At 37.7% G+C, this 14,439-nt stretch overlaps 1 long non-coding RNA gene across 1 annotated transcript in view; it reads right to left on the minus strand.

The window, feature by feature from the left end:
- Positions 1 to 3,495: 3,495 nt before the first annotated feature.
- The window catches only part of LOC138752684 (uncharacterized), a 29,886-nt gene continuing 18,942 nt past the window's right edge, over positions 3,496 to 14,439 (minus strand). The window contains exons 2-3 of the long non-coding RNA XR_011350835.1: positions 6,660 to 6,766; positions 3,496 to 3,659 (exon numbers count right to left, since the gene is read on the minus strand). This is a non-coding gene — a long non-coding RNA (uncharacterized lncRNA). The remainder of the gene's footprint in view (positions 3,660 to 6,659; positions 6,767 to 14,439) is intronic.

Below are 14,439 nucleotides of genomic sequence, written 5' to 3' on the forward strand. Positions count from 1 at the left end.
TGCAATACACAGAAGTGCTGGAGAAGCTCAGCAGGCCGAAATAATTTCTCCTGTATAAAAATGAAGTCCCCTACTCTTGATTTGGGCTGAAAGGGCATTTGCCCACCAAACCTTTTGTTTTGGTTCTCAACTCTGGGAAATAATGGAGATCAAATGTTTCCCAGTGTTTTCACCAGCAACCTTCCTCTTGGTACATTTGTTACAGAAGAAATTCCAAAGGAATTCTGTTAAAAGAGGAAGGTACAGAAAATCTGATACACAGGAATAGGCCATTCAGCCCAACAGGTTTATTCTGGTATTTATGCTTAACTGAAGCTTTTCATTTCACTCTACCTTCCTCCTTGCACATTTGCAAATCCAGTCTTCTCATAAATTCATCTCTTCTACTTTCTTTCACTACATTCTGTGGCAGAGAGCTTTCCATTCTTACTACTCTCTGGATAAAGAAGTTTCTCCTGAATAGATGGTTAGTAAATATATATTAATTTATTAATATAAATTTATGAGGTCCAGTTTTGAAATACCCTAGGAATGGAAACAGCTTCCCAAATTTCTTATGAACCTTTACAACATGTCATAAGCAATATTCACGTCACCCCTTAATTGTTCATGATAATTGCAATCTCTCGATTTTGATATCATTGTTGCAAATATTTCTTGCACCTTCCTCGGTGCCTCTGTATCTGGTTAGTAATATGGAGACTAAAATTATGCACATTACTTGGTGTTTCCTCTTGTTTTAAAAAGAGGCTTCAGTCTAACTGTTTTTAATCCTGAGATCTCACACACACACCCAATGACACTGATATTTCCCACGTATTAGTCTTCCAAACCTCACACGACTGATGTGAAGTGGCGTGATTAAAAAGCTAACCCTGCATTTTCTGGGAAAGGGAGGGGTAAATTGCTGGAAAATTTCAGAAATCAATTTGCAAGCCCTCCTATTCTGCTGTATCATGTTGTTTTTTTTAAATGGGGGAGGTGAGCAATTCTAATCAGGTTGCTCATGGAATGACTTCAGATCCGAACCACTTATTAGGGAGGGTGTTGTACAGCTGGTTAACCTGCAATGGTTCTATTCTGAGCCTGCTGGTTTCCCCCCCTGCCATCACTGAGCTTGGTGCAGGCCAGCATATTATAAAATACTCCTTGTGTCACTCTGATCGCAGTACCAGGGTGTAGCAAACTCATCTTATTCTGCAGGCAGAGCTGCATATAGTTCCTGATATCAGAAGATGCTGGCAAGAACATGTAGACCAACACACAGGTGAGTCTTATAAAGAGATGTATGATCCAAGAACACAAGGACATAGGTACAGTATTTTTTTTAATGGTTTTGAATTAAAATGCAATATTCACTGAATAATTTTGAAGATTTTTTGAATTTTCCCACACTCTTTGCCCTCAGTTAATCACAGTGCTGTCAATCTGTACTTACCCATGTTGCTATTATTCGTATCAACCAAAACAAAATTAAGATATATTAAATTAGAATCACAATGGTTATTTAAAAAACCCAGCCATGTTATGCTTTTTAATTACTGCTGTGTTATAAAAGCTAGCTCCTATTGTTATTCAGTAGCCTATTGTTAAAATTGGTTAGTCTCAAAAATGAAATCTGGAATTGCTATTGTATATGTAGGTCAAGAATGAAGAAATTATGAAATGTTTCTATGCATCATCAATTCGGTGTGAGGCTCTGCAGACACTACGCCTTGCTTTTTGCTCAGCAGCATAAAATGCTGCAGATACACAGCAGACCAGTCAGCATCCGCAGAGGAATAAGACAAAATATGGTTTTAGGTGTGTACCCCTTCATTACAGCTCTTTCTCTCACCCTGCCCTGCCCCACAATTCATGACTGCTTTTCTCTCACAGCCTGACAAGTGCAGATGAACAGTAACAAAATTAATTACGCATTGCAAGTGGAATGGCTGCACCATTTATCAGGATTGGCTTATGCGATTTCTGTCTGGAAAGTACATCTGCTGGATTTCAGCTGAAGTCGTTTTTAACAAGGAAAGTAGAATATTGGACAGCTGTGGATCCCTGTAGGTTTCCTTTGTGCTGTTTCTTTTCTAGCTGTTGGAATGAGCTTGAGCTGGCAGTTACCTGCAGCAAAATAAATGCCTGTTCATTATCCAACCTATTTAAAGAATAAACACTGACAGGCTTTTCAAATTTTGCATCTTGCACATTCTCGGAGGTGGTTGAATCTCTGAGTGACACTGAATCACTTTCTTGCTTCCTTTTGAATTGGCTGCTATAGAAATGTAACAAAGCAGTTCTCCCCAGACTTCTGACCAATATTTATTGCCATTACTACAAAAATTAGTCATTATTTCATTGCCATTTGCGAAACTTTATTGAACACTTTTCCCTACCAACTATCCTACCTATACTTTCAAAAGTACTTCATTGATTGTAAAAGGCCTTGCGACATCCAAAAGGCCATAAAAGGTGTAGGAATGCAAGTCATCTCTTTTGTCTGATCTATGCCGTAACCTTTCAGGAAGGTGTCCATCCCACTTTTCTTACATCTGGACCTGAGTGACGTTTGCACATGATACAAGAGTATGGAGTCAACAGGCACATTTCAGTTCTGAACCTCTTGTGGTTCAGTTTTCCAGTCTAGTTTGGAATTGCAAAGTCACTGTCAATCAATTTATTCATTCAGCCAACAGAGCAGGAAACAGCTAGTGATCCATCATTGGCATAAAGCTAATGCCAAGTAAACCACCCAGTTGGAATCATACCAGCGTAATTTGGTGGAATAAAATTTTGTTGTAACTCTAAATACTATATGTATTGTTGGTAATCAGTAAAGGCTACAATAGATATACAACCATTAATATATTATTAAATGATACTGCCAATGGATGACAAATGATAATTTTTAAAAATCTGATGAGTTATTCATGATGAGCATAGGATTGTTTTCATTACATATCATATCAGAAGAGTTCCATTGATAATCAGGGGAAGAAAGCAAAAATGATAATACATAGAGTTGAACTTTATTCATGAAAGGATTTTATTAATGCAAAAGTGTACTTGATAAAGATTGATGTTAATAAATAAGGGTGATTAAAAATGGAAGGGCTTTTATAATAGGCAATTAATAAATGCAAGGGTAGTATTACAGAACATGATTAAAAAATACTTGGCCAATATATTTATATGAATTTATCAGACATTTACAATAATGGAATATAGACTTAGCATTAATGAAAATGAATATAAAACCAGTCCTAAAAATGTCATGCATTGTTTGTTCAGAATGCACAACTACTGTATTTAACTAGTACAGTACCACTCCAATTATCCAAAATGGTCGGGACCAAACCTATGTCAGATAAACATTTTTTTGGATAACTGGTCATTTTTTTTTTTAAAAACAGCCCTGTAGTAACAGCAAATCACTTGTAACAGTGTTTAAACAACATAAACAACAAGGGAAGGCTTTTTAAGTATTAAAATATTTCTCACCAAAAGAAAATGCTGGCCACTGCCGATCACCGACACCTTCCCACTGAGGCCACGCTCCTGCTGGGAGCCCGAGATCCCCATTCCTGCCCGGGAGCCCGACGTCCCCACTGCTACCGGGAGGCCTATCTCCTTGATGATGCTGGAACAAGGATTCTTCTGACTGCTTGTGGCTGGGAGTTGGAGAGAAAAGTCAATAAGGGAAGGTAAAGAAGAAATTGAAAGAGAGAGGGGAGGGAGTTAACTGAAACGAGGACAATAGTTCTAATTTCATGTCGAGTGAATTTTATTTCAACCTGTGAAGTCAGTTTGGCTCTGAAAAAAATTTGGATAAATATTTGTTTTAGATATATTCATTTATCCAAAGTTTAATTTTTGTCATATAAATTAGGATTTTGGAGAAGCCTATTTTGGATTAGTGGAGTTGTTCTGTATAACGTTACTGGACATTAGATTGGCATTAATTGTATAAAATGCAATGCTAGTATATTGGTGATGCATTTAGGACTACTGCAGATATGATGTATATCAGCAGCGATAATCTAGAATTTATGGATATGCATGCAAACATTAGTACTAGCAAATCCAGCATGAACATTTAATAGCTTGCAAATAGGACCAATATTAAATATACGCTAGTCATCAATGGTAATGAACAATTGGATAGCATTAATGATAAAGATGTGGGGTCAACATTAGTGGCAATTAATCTACATGTAGCATTAATTATTATATGATTAGCATTACTATTGGATATTATTAGTCATCATAGAAAAATTTTAGAGTATGGAAAAAGATGCTTCAGCACAACTTGTACATGCAAACCAACCTTCCCTAATTTACCTGCGTTCAGCCCATATCATCTTAATCAATTATTCTCAACCTTTTTTTTTAACTGTGATCCCCCCTAGGACTGTACTCAAAGTTTATGGGCCCCTTCCCTATGAAGCAGTTGTTTAGTTGATTTCTTCCATACTTCTCTCCGACTGACTAAATAAAAATATACAAAATATATATGTTATGTGACATGAAAAGAAAACAAGGCTTTTACTTAAACATGCTGTAGGCTCCCCATAGAGAATGGCTGATCTAAATGTCTTTTAAATATTTTAATTATATCCAACTCTTCTACTTCTTCTACCAACATGTTCCTTTTCCCCACCACAGAGAGAAAAAGGTGCTCATAAAGTCCCTTTTAAATCTTTTCCCCTCTCACCTTTAATCTCTGCCCTCTAGTTTTAGATTTTCCAACTCAATTTAAAAAAGACTATGGTAATCTGATTTAAGTCCTTCATGATTTTATACATCTCTAGAAGGTGTCTTTATTGGCTGCACATATTGGGCCAATATTATTGTTAGTAATAGTGGAGTATGTATTGATGGCTCTCAGGTTAACAATCATAAATATAATTCTAAATCCGGGATTGGTAATGCTATTGATAGTTGTTAAAACATGGTAGCTATCTATATTGATAGTGAAATGGATTACAATACTCCTATTTCACTATCAATAAAGCTACCACTGATAGAGGAATAGGAGTATTAATTGTAATGAATAAAAGTATTATACTTAACTCCAAGATATCACAAATTTTCAACTGCTTTTACATCCAGAAACTCATTTGCCTTAGCTTGTTCTTCACCCTTTTAGCCTCCAGGCTTGAATACACAAGTGCTCTACTGAACAGCTTCACCCCCTACATGTATATATCAGTCATCCAAAACTCTCTACCTTCATCATCTTGTACCATCCTACTTATTTATCAGCTACCAACAACCATTGATTCCAATCTCTAGTCCCTGAAATTCAGATTCAATGCTTTAATCCCTCCAATGGCTTCTCTTTCTACAGCTCTATAATTCTACCACCCTCAAACTCTGTTCTTCTGATTGTAATATGTGCAACCCCTCTCTTCTACTTATCTCATTTTGGCTATACCTTCAGCAGCTGAATCTCCATACTCACCAACTTTTTCGTCCTGATCCTTATTAATTGGCGAAGTGCGATATTCTGCTATCAAACATCTGTGTGAAGGCAGCCAGCTGCTTCTGCAAGTCTGCAGTGCATCGCAAATGTGCCTCTGGGTCAGAAGACTGGGATTTCAAATACCTGTACCAGAAATAGCAAATATACTAATGTCAGCACTCAAGACTCCAGCTTGGAGAAGAAGTGCCAGCCCTAGTATATTAACTCCAGTTTCTGGTACTGTTGGAGGCACCTCCAATTTTGAATATGAAATTGAAGCCTCAGCCAGACATCAACAAGCCCGTGATATTACTTCAAAATGGCATCCTAGTTCCAATGTTTATCTCTCTGCCAATATATCTTATTGACTTCATTCATAATTCTCAAGGGAATTTCTCTTTTAATATTAACATGGGAACAGCAATGTGTGAAACAATTTCAGGAAGCATATCACTCCATTGATATATCCCAAGTCCAAAGGCGTTACTTCAAACTGTCAATGGTGGTTCTCAACATGAAACCAGAGTGTAACCCTCAGAGGCATGGCAACATAATGGGAATACTTAAGCAGCTCTGGATATTTACTTGTAATGACTACCTCTACCTTACTCAAGGTGTACACCTGTTTGGATACCCATCATTCATCTCTAAAGTGTTGATGGTCACACACAAACTGAATGTCAATGGAAGTAGAAAATACCCTCCAATAATCTTGTGGACACTGAAAAGACCTGATGAATTCAAAATTTCTAGCCTTGAGATTTCTGGGGTCCATTGGGTGCCTAATATTGTTTGTGGCTCCACTCAATAGAAGTATCCAGGTAACTGTTGACTGATAACTGTTTTCATCCTTATACCACCCTGAAAAAAATATGAAATTAAGAGTCGAAAGCATTGTTTTATGGAAAATCATTCATGAAGCTTCCGTGCTACTTTACTCTTAAAGCAAAATGAAGGCACTACTCCATTGCAAGGTCTAAAATTGTTCCTGGGAACACAAATCCTTGGATGTGGCAATGCCAGACAGAGACCTTTTAATGTGATAACTTTAAAATATACTAAATTCCCCTACTGCAAAGAAGGGTCCAGGAAGATTCAAATAGGTAGTTCACCAGAAAATAATAAATTGTGTTTTGTACAAGGAATTATAGCTCTGAGGTATTCCTCTTCAAACACAACATAAAGGCCTATACTATTCCAGTAGTACCTTAATCATAGTCATGGCTGTACCCCAGAAACCACACTAATTCTTCCAGTTCTTCATTTCCATTGGGTTTGATTCTGTTGTTTGGAAAGGCAGTCTACTTGCCATATCTGAAATGGAAAAGGAAACCACAGACCAAAGAATCAAAAGGATTAAGCTGAACTACTCTTTCAAGTTCAAGTTTATTTTTCATCCGATTGTACCAATACGAAGTTCAAAGATCAGATACAACCTGATGAAGCAGCATTTTCCAGTCCATGGTAGAGAACAGTGCAAAACACATGGACAGACATAACATGCATACAAGCAATACATATATTAAAATAAACATTTTTAATAAATAGAAGTTGCAGAGAGTTGTTTTAGAAGTCATTAAGCAGTCTCATAGCCTGTGGGATGAAGCTGTTTCTCAGCCTGGAGATTCTAGCTCTGCAACCTCTGTATCGTTTTCTTGACGGGAGTAGCTGGTTGGTATAGGACCTCCCTTTTTTAACAATGACCCCGGTTAATCCCATTGATGGAAGGGAGGGAAACCCCAGTGATCCTCTCTGCCACTTTTATGGACCTGTGGCTTGACCTCCGATCCAATGCATTACAGCAACTAAACCACACTGTGATGCAGCCAGCCAGGACTTTCTCAATTAAACTCCTTCAGAAAGATGACAGAATGGTGGCTAGTAGCCTTGTCTGCCTCAGCCTTTTAAGAAAGTCCTGTCACTGTTGTGCCTTCCTGACAAGTGAGATGTTATGCATCCAAGATAGATCACTTCTTAAGTGAACTCTGAGGAACTTGGTGCTCTCCACTACCAAGCTATTAATGTGCAGTTAAGTGAGGTCATCCCTGGTCCTCCTGAAATCCACAATCATCTCCTTTTTCATTTTTAAAAAATATTTTATTTTTAATTTTCAAAGACATACAAATTCAGAAAACAGTCCACTTTCTTACCACACTACGCATAACATACTGAGTCAGTTTTTCACCTCCCTACCCCTATGCCCCAATGTAACCAAGAATAAAGTTATATAAATTATACAAATACAAAGAAAAAAAACCAAAAGCACATTGTCTGTGCCACATCCCACTTCTTTGATCCCAATCATATCCCTGCTGGGACAGGTTACTTCATTTCTTTCATTCCGAAGGGGTGAAAATTATATCTGTGTACCTAGAAGTTTCAAAAAAGGTTGCCGTACCCTAATGAATGTGTCATATTTCCACCTTAAATTGTACGTGATTTTCTCCAGGGGAATACAACTCTGCATTTCTGTATTCCATCATGAAATATTTAGATGGGAATCGTCCATGTTTCCCAGAGGTACAACTCCAGATCCTGTGGAAAATCCACCTTTGTCATTTTTTTCCAGAATGTCCCGCAGAAGGATCTCACCTTTGTACACAGCCAGGTTGAGTGGATGAATGTTCCAATCTCCACACCACACCTAAAGCACATTTCTGAGATTTCTAATTTAGATTTATGTAATTTTTGTGGTGTGAGGTACAGTTGATGCAGGAAATTATATTACTGTCATGCTGTCCAGACAGAGATCTGACCAGCACTGCTCATGGATTGTTGTGCCCATATCCGACTTCCTCAACCTGTGTAAGCCCAGCTTCAGACTCTCACTTTGGAATATGCAATACATCATAAAAATAAACTTACACACGTACCCCCTTCAAATTAAAATCTCTATGTCATAACACATAAGCAGGGTCATTGGTGTTCCCAATTTGTCCATTAAAAAAAACTTGTTTTAGATAGCAGAAAAATGTTCTATTAGACAAATCATATTTATTCCTCAACCACTCGAATGACATGAGCTGCATGTAACAATCCTCGATAAACCTGATCTCTTTCTGGCACCAGGTGTCCAGAATCTTATTGTCCAGATTCATGGGTATTGTTGTTCTGGATCAAGGGCATTTCTGGAGATATCCCTACCTTCAATCCATTACGTTGATTTATTTTTTGCCATGTCTGAACTACATGCATTAATGTGGGGTTATTTGTTTTCTTTGAAATTAATTTTGTGTCCCATTTATATATAATCTCTCCTGCTATCTTTTCACTTACCTGATGCAATCCAATTACTTCCCAGCAAGAGTGGGGAGGGGGTTCCCCTTTCTCAAAAAATGTGGTAATAAACCCTGGGCTGCCTAGTAATTTTTTTTTGTAATCTGGCAATCTTAAACCCCCCTAATTTGTTATTCCAAGTCAACTTATCCCTGGAGATTCTTGCCACCTTACTGTTCCACAAGAACTTTCTGACACATGCGTTGAGTATCTTAAAGAAGCCCTGGGGCAACAGAATTTGTAACAATCATCTCCTTTTTGTCCTCATTGAGACTCAGGTTGTTATTCTCGCAATATTTCATGAGATTTTCTACCTCTTCCCTGTATTTCAACTCATCATTGTTGCTGATGAGGCCAATTTCTTTTGGGTCATCTGCAAACTTGATGACTATGTTGGAGCTGGATCTGGCATTGCAGTCACGGGTCAGGGTCAGCATACGCAATGATGGGACAACTGGCCATTTTTTTGTGCTGTGATTCTTTGGCAAGCAATTTGGAGTAGTAAACAACTCTGAAGGTCAAAAATATACCTGTATTGAGCAATACTTAGCCACTGCCCTTTCAGCTGCATGGTTTCAGCTACTGCAGGCACTTCCACTCTATTAGTGGTTCACAACTTTTTTCTTTCCGCTCGCATACCACTTTAAATAATCCCTATGCCCTCAGTGCTCTGTGATTAGTAAGGGATTGCTTAAGGTGGTATGTGAGTGGGAAGGGAAAGTTGAGAATCACTGCTCTAGATCCAATTGTTACTGAAATATTTTGCTTAAGAAAAATTGTTATTGGTCCATTTCCTTTGGAGTTATGAAACTGAGCACATAACGAGTCAATTAGGTACGATTAAAACAGTGCTTTTCAAATTTTTTCTTTCCACTCACATACCATCTTAAGCAATCCCTTACTAATCACAGGGCATAGGGATTACTTGAAGTGGTATGTGAGTGGAAAGAAAAAGGTTGAGAACCACTGTATTAAATCTTGCACAATGTACAGCAGCACCTCCTGAAAACACTGAAAGGTGGTAGCATCTTGCATTTTTATTCCCTCCATTCAATGAATAGAAATCTCTTTACAATTTTCCAATTCCTTCACTCTCATATTTCTGCAAATTCTTATTTTTGCTGCTTATGGAATGTCTCTTTTATCACCAGTGCCTAAGCCTTCAGTTACCAAGATGCAAGACTCAAGAATCAACACCACTCCCCCCCCCCCACCCAAAACAAAGTTTTACATTCCTCCTTTGAAGACAGTCACAAACCTACTTATTCAACTAATTTTTGGAAACCTAGCCCAATGTTATGCAACTAAATATCAAACTTTGTTTGAAAATTAAGCTCCTGTGAGGTATCCAAGGATACTTTGTGTCAATAAGCCACCAGATGAAATTAGAGATGTTTTTGTTGAACGACAGTTTCTAGATTCTAACCAAGGGAAGCTATATTGGAACTCATCAAATGTACAATGTCAATTGCATACAGCACAACAGCAATTGGTGAATTTCATGAGATTGTTACATTTATTTTCATGCTGCATCAACACTGCAGAATTTACTCCAGAAATACATCAGTAGGATTAACCAGTTTATTTCACATTCTTTCTATGGAAACAGTGGCAATTTCAAAGCAATTTTTATAATTCAAACTTTCAATATATATAATGGAATATTTTCATGGAAGAATTTTGCTTAACTAAGTATATCATTCATGAAACTCACAAAAATATTGATACAAGAGCCATAAGGTATTACTTATTTGACCACATTATTATTGCTATTTCAATGATTGATATTCAAACAAGAAAATCTGCAGATACTGGAGTAAAGTGCAAAACACAAGGGGGCTGCAAACTCAGCAGGTCACGCAACATAAGTAGATATAGGGAACTAATTGTTCCAAACTAATTACACTTAGCCGCTTTCAATCTCAGTAAAATCTGATTATTCGATATTGGGCAATTCATCCAGAGAATTCTCATCAGTGGCTTCTATAAATAAAATGGGTACTTTGCTACGGTACAGAAAAAATTGCTTTAAATTGCTAGTTACTGGTTTTCCACTTTCTTTTAAACAATCTTTTTAAATTCACTCACAAATTGGAAAGCCACTGGCATTTTGGCATTTATTGCTTCAAAAATCAAGGCAATTAAATTCAACCACACTGCCATGGAATCAAATATTTGTCAAATAGATTGAAGAGAGCAGATTTTCTTCCCTGAAGAACTCTTGATAGACTTTTACAAACCCATAGATTTATGGCCGTCATCATTTCGACCAGTTTCTTCAAGCAGTTTCTGCTTGAATTTAAATTTCCCGCTACTGTTGAGATTCTATTCCATGTCAACATGATTGCTACAAATTGCATTCTTGCTTTTTTTTTTAAATGTGTTTACAGCTCTCTTCTATTAGCAAGAGAACCAGACAGCAGTGAATACCAGACAAATCCCCGACGTGAGCTGAATATTTGAGAGATAATGTACACGCGATGATTTAACATGCAGAAAAGGTAAAAATGGACATCAAACTGTGAATGTGTCACATGGGTATCTGGATTAGTCACTCAAGATTCTTATCTGATACAATTAATTCCACAATTTTGATTAAATATCATCATTAGAGCAAATGAATTGAAGGTTCTGATATCTATGGAAGGAACCCAAACACTAATTGTTCCTTTCTGTCACATGGTAGCATTTTTACCAGATTCATCATATACGTCAGGGGTGACCAAATTTGCTGAAGGTAAGAGCCGCATACAATAAACTTCAGATGTTTGAGAGCTGCAAGACTTGAAAAAATATTACATACGTTTTTACTCCACATGCATATTTGTAACAAAAATATTATATAAATATTAAGAAATACATGTATATAATAACATTTATTCATGTATTTAGTTTTTAAACTATTAATCTATATTAGTTTCAATAATCAAAATGTACACATAACATATACTCATGTAATAGTAAAATTCTGTGGACCAATTTTTAGGGTAAAATTTAAGGGGTCAATTATTACACACATACAACATTTGACCACGGTAAGTAACTGTGTTGTCAGGGGCATTAGGAGCTTGGATGGGTGGGCAGCCAAGACCAGGAGGTAAATCCACATTCAAGATGTGGGAAGCTATGATGGGTGGACGGGAAGCTGGGGCCTAGGTGAGAGTCTGGGGACATCTGGAACTCCAGTGGGTGGGAGGCCAGGGCTTCGGAAGCTCACATAGGAGGGCAGCCAGAGCTTCGGGACCTTGGATGAGAGGGCAGACGCAGCGTCAGGACCGCGGATGAGCAGGTAGCCAGGGTGTCGGGAGCTCCGGAGGGCGGGAGGTCTGGATCGCACTTACACTCTGTTAATTTCATTACCTACAACATAGCCACACACACTATAATCACATGATTGCAAGCCATGCCTACTAACATTACATAGCCAACATAAGTCTGTGAGCAGCACGTTAAAGAGCTGCATGGGGCTTATGAGCTGTGGTTTGGCCATCCCTGAAATTCAATTTATTTATTTATTTATTATTTAGACATACACACCTAATTAACCTATAACCCTGCTACATTTTGAACGGTGGGAGGAAACCAGAGCCCCTGGGGAAAACCCACAGACATGGAAGAACGTACAAACTCCTTATCAACAGTGCAGGATTTAAATCCTGGTCCCAATCGCTCGTGTTATAAAGGCGTTGCACTAACCGGTATACCAATATACATGGCTTATTTTCTTCAAACCACATTTGTGATAAGGAAATGCTCTCTAGATATTATTTCTGAGATGCTACATCATTTGATCCCACACTCAGTTACCTGAAATTTATGTAGAACAATTCAATATATAACTCTACTCCAGATACCAACCAGACTACTCAAAATACCACACTCCCTCTCCCATGTGAGCTGATCCACTATCTTTCTGAACACATGACGAGTTTTGTGAGTTTCAGATTAAGTCAAGAGAATAAATCCTAAATTGGGAATCTGACCCAAGACCATGTTGTGGATGATCTGAGATTAGTTTGGCCAAAACTTAACCTCTTCTGCCACCTTGTGGTGCCACACTGTTCTGTTGCCCCAGCTAGTCCAACATGCCTGTTTATAAGTTATTTCATCACATTGATAAATCAAGGTTAAAGATTTAAAACAAGGCTCTTAATTAAGGTATATGAAATTAGCAGATGGGTTTTTATTGTTATTATATTCAATGATGACTGTTTTTTTCCCATCCATATCTGTGCAGGTGACTGGAAGTTCACAGTTGTCAATAAATCGCAAGTCTGTGTCCAACCATTGACCTTTTGGTTAGGTGCTGCAGCTGGTGTTGTGAATCAGGCCGTCTCCACTAAGCAACCGGCTACTTCATAACACCAGGGTTGCACCAGACCACTGACAACACTAGCACATCATTTCATTGGGTGAATATACAGTATTGAGTTATTGCCCTTTCACTATAGATCAAATCACTTGGTTTATGCTTTTAAATATATCCTATTTTGATTCCCACCTGTTTAAAATATTTCTTCCCTGATGGAGCAACACAAAATTATTTTGAGTTTGACCTGGTTTTAATTAATGACCTTGAGCATCTGAGAATTTAAGTTCATTCACTTTCACTGCTAAGATTTCACTTGGCTTTCTTAATCAGCTTAAAATGTGTAGAAGCTTACATGGAGAGCAGTTAATTATTTTAAAGATTCTAATGAATTCCTGTAAAAATAAAAATAGCCCTCACAAGTACTTTGGTGGCTTGTAATACAAACCCAGTGGAGTACAAAAAAGTAGGTTCTACCTCGTGAGTTTTAAAAATAAAATTTCTTTGCTTTTTATACATTTTAGCTTTTTCATCTCTTTCATAGGTTGCTTACAGTTAATATACTTTTTAATTTGTTCGATATATATTTTTTTTTCTTTGGCTTGGCTTCGCGGACAAAGATATATGGAGGGGTAATGTCCACGTCAGCTGCAGGCTTGTTTGTGGCTGTCAAGTCCGATGTGGGACAGGCAAACACGGTTGCAGCAGTTGCAAGGGAAAATTGGTTGGTTGGGGTTGGGTGTTGGGTTTTTCCTCCTTTGCCTTTTGTCAGTGAGGTGGGCTCTGCGGTCTTCTTCAAAGGAGGTTGCTGCCCGTTGAACTGTGAGGCGCCAAGATGCACGGTTTGAGGCGATATCAGCCCACTGGCGGTGGTCAATGTGGCAGGCACCATGAGATTTCTTTAGGCAGTCCTTGTATATACACACACACACACACACAGACACACACGTAAAGCTCAATAAAAATATTGGAAAGAGAAAAATAAAAAAATAATTTCACATAAGTAAAAGATAACAGATCTGAAAGGCTGTGGTTCTGTAGAAGAGAAATGGGGTGAACTCCCTACTGTTTCAGCCAATATTGGTTACTGTGCTTTCCACATTATAAAAATAACCACACACACAAATTTGCAATGAGCTGTGATGCGCTTTGGGTTGCAATAAGCCTCAACTACTAAGGACAATTGGCATCAGATTGTGGAAAGATCCAAGAGAAATCCTTACCTTGCATTTTGCTTGGGGCATTGAAGCCGAGTTTAAAGGATAAGAAATTATATTAAAATATGGAAGATTAATTGATGTATGCCCAATATTTGAAATTGTTCCAATCGAGTAACAATATTATGGGCATCAAATATAATGATTTACATTCATATTCTTATCAATGAAGAGAATTATACATC

The sequence above is a fragment of the Narcine bancroftii genome, chromosome 2 (genome assembly GCF_036971445.1).
Source record: "Narcine bancroftii isolate sNarBan1 chromosome 2, sNarBan1.hap1, whole genome shotgun sequence".
NCBI classification, from domain to species: domain Eukaryota; kingdom Metazoa; phylum Chordata; class Chondrichthyes; order Torpediniformes; family Narcinidae; genus Narcine; species Narcine bancroftii.